We start from the raw sequence: 2,990 nt of genomic DNA on the forward strand, positions 1-2,990 counted from the left end.
TTCCGCCGCGCTCCGCGGGGCTCCGAGCGCCTGTGTGCGTTTGCATCCGTCCGGGCACAGCGAGGCTTCTGCTTTCCGTATACGGCTACAAAATGATCCGCGCACTTGGTAGAGTGTATTTGTGGAATAGTAACTGGTTTCGCCTACTTTTCAGTCCTAAGGCACTTGGCGTTTGTTCTCTTACAGTATTTTCAGAAGTGAAAGTCTGTGGTTATTGCTGTACTTAATGTAAGTAGTCAACGACTACATTATTTATGAATATGTGAAGGTAATAAGTAAAACAGGGCAATTATTCTTACTTTCTTTGGCGGCCCTGCTGGGTTTTTGCAGGTGGTTTTTGCAGGAGAGCGTGTTTGTGCCCGTGGGCTTGGGGGTGCGTGTAGCTATTGAACCTGGCAGAGGACGAACGGATTCTGTGTCGCCGGGAGGCTCTAACAGTAACGTCAAAGTAGTGAGCAGAAAGAATAGTATGGATGCATCCAAAGTACATTGCGCTGCTGAAGATAATTCTTCAAATACCAGGTCCTAGGGAAATTTGCAACTGATTTATAATTGTTTAATTTAAAATAAAATTGCAAACTAGGAACGAGATTTTGTAATGCGAGTAAGCTTCTCCATGATAAATACTTAGTTTTGCTGTAGAGTTTGCCACCATAAGGCAAGTGAGTCAGAAGAATGAGTCTGAGTAGTAATTTAGTGCTCTCGTAAGTCTGGAAGCTTTGTTCCTGACTTCTTAAAAAAATGTAGATACTTGCCAATAAAAATGCTTTAGCTATAGTTTGTGTAGGTAAATCAGTGTAACTAATCTTTGAGAATCATACTTAGTACTGGGGGTTTGATTTGTATACTTTCTCTTGAATTTTTGACTGCCTGGGGAAAAAAAAATCAGGGGGTAGAAAACTATAAGCAAGCACAGCATGTTGCTAGATTACAGCAGTAATGTTGATGCCAGCCTTCCCCTGAGAACCTTGTTTGATTGCGAACGAGATTCTTCCCAATCCACATATAAAAATGTGTTTATCACTTCACAAACAGAATATAATGATTTGAAATGATGGTTGACAGCTTCAGTGCAAAAGGAGACTCGAAGCAGGATTGATTTGTTACGTGTTTGTAACTTCTCTGTGACAGGAGTAGTTAGATGCTGCTTTGGGTCGTGTTGTAATAACTGAATTCTCTGACTGCAGTGGAGTTGCACTGGGTTTGTCCCCCTGGCAGTTGTGCGGGGACTGGCATTAGCTGGGAGCACCAGTGTGTGCAAACCACTGTCAGTGACTAATTTTGCACACACAGTGCCTATTACATCTGTGCCAGGCAATACATATCAGTAGCATGTTAAAAATGCCACCTGGGGTAGAACTGACACCAGTCATCCTTTCATAGGCTTAATGAAGGTCAACTAGATGCCCCGGCTGAAGAACATTTCATATATTCCTGATAGTACTTTCTTAAATATAAAACCGAAGTGGTCAGACTTGTCAAGTTCATATGGGTAATCAGGGAGAAAGTAAGAGGCATACGTAATTCTCATGAGAGCCACTACAGATTAAGCATCTTTAATATTGGAGGACAGCCTGCAGAGCCACAGAAAGCAGTGGACCATCTGTACTACTCAGATCAGAATGCATCATTGGAGGGGGTGCTATATTAATAGTGGAGGCAGACTGGGGCACTGCTGTGGAACTCCTCTGGCTTTATCTGTGAGTTACAAATTAAATTTGTTGACAGAAATGGGGAAAGAACTGTTAATAGAGACTTTGTCTGACTTCTTTCCTGAAGCTCAGCAAAGACTAGGGGTTAAAAAAATCAATCTGTATTTGACCACTGGCAATCCATGAGAGAGACTCTTCTGTTGCTATTCTGAGAACTACTTAAAGCAAACTCTTAGGTTTTACTGCATATGTGCTGTTAGTGGTGGTATGTCTGTCTGTTATGAAAATATGCTTCAAGAAATAGGTTATTTTCTAAAATTGCTTTAATTTTCTTACCTAGTTAGTGGTATGAGTTTGGCACATAATTACATACTTTGAGTTGGTTCCCAACAGCACTTACCCTAATCATGAGAGGAACATAACACATCAGAATAGCTGAAAAACCTTTGTGGGGGTGGGAAGGAGAAAGAGGTAACAGGTTTGGTGGAAGATGCCTGTTGTACTTGACATGATTTGACATGAAATTCTCTCCTCCACCCGCAGTATCCTTTCAGAGATAACTGATTCTCTTAACCATAAATATACGTGTGGATAAAATAGCTGTGGAATAGCAGTTTATGTACATCCCCAAATGTGTTAGGTATTTTATAGATAGCTTCTGTTTTTAGTTACAGTGGAGTGAGTGAGGGGCAATAAACTGAGGAAAAGACAGGCTGAGGGGAGAGAGGTAATGAGGTTACTTCCATGCAGTTGTTTAAAAGAAGTGAGAAAAATGCAAGGAAGACTGTGAAATGCACAACACTGCAGTGAAGGTAGTTATGAGCAGATATAACAAGAATGGACAGCCTTCCAAATGCTGCAAGAAAAGTCAGGAAATGCCATTGTTTTGAGAAGCTATTTGTTAGTATAGATGGACCCCCCCCCACATTAATTTGTAGACCTTCAGAAAAACATGTGTAATGAAAATATCTATATTGACTGTTCTTTTTTTTTTTTTTAACAAAAGTACTTGTGTAGTAATTTCTGAAGAGCAGAAGCCGTTTATTTACGCCTTTCCTCAAAGAGCTGGTGTCCAGGAATATGTGCCTGGTAAACTAACTTTTTTTCTATCCTCCCCTTTTGAAACAGATCCAGGTTTCTTTCTCAAACTGCTTTTGACTACTCTGGACAATAGCAACACATTGACATGATTCTTCCCAGATGTACTGCTGCAGATGGAAGTCTGAGTTGAAGGACTGAAAGTTGATTGGACTTGTCAGTGTTTCTTCTGCTATAGCCTGGCAAATCTCAGAGCAGCAGCAGAGGTTCTAGAATTGTATCTGTAAACTTTGAAAGCTC

This window comes from Acanthisitta chloris, unplaced genomic scaffold (genome assembly GCF_000695815.1).
Source record: "Acanthisitta chloris isolate BGI_N310 unplaced genomic scaffold, ASM69581v1 scaffold27857, whole genome shotgun sequence".
NCBI lineage: Eukaryota > Metazoa > Chordata > Aves > Passeriformes > Acanthisittidae > Acanthisitta > Acanthisitta chloris.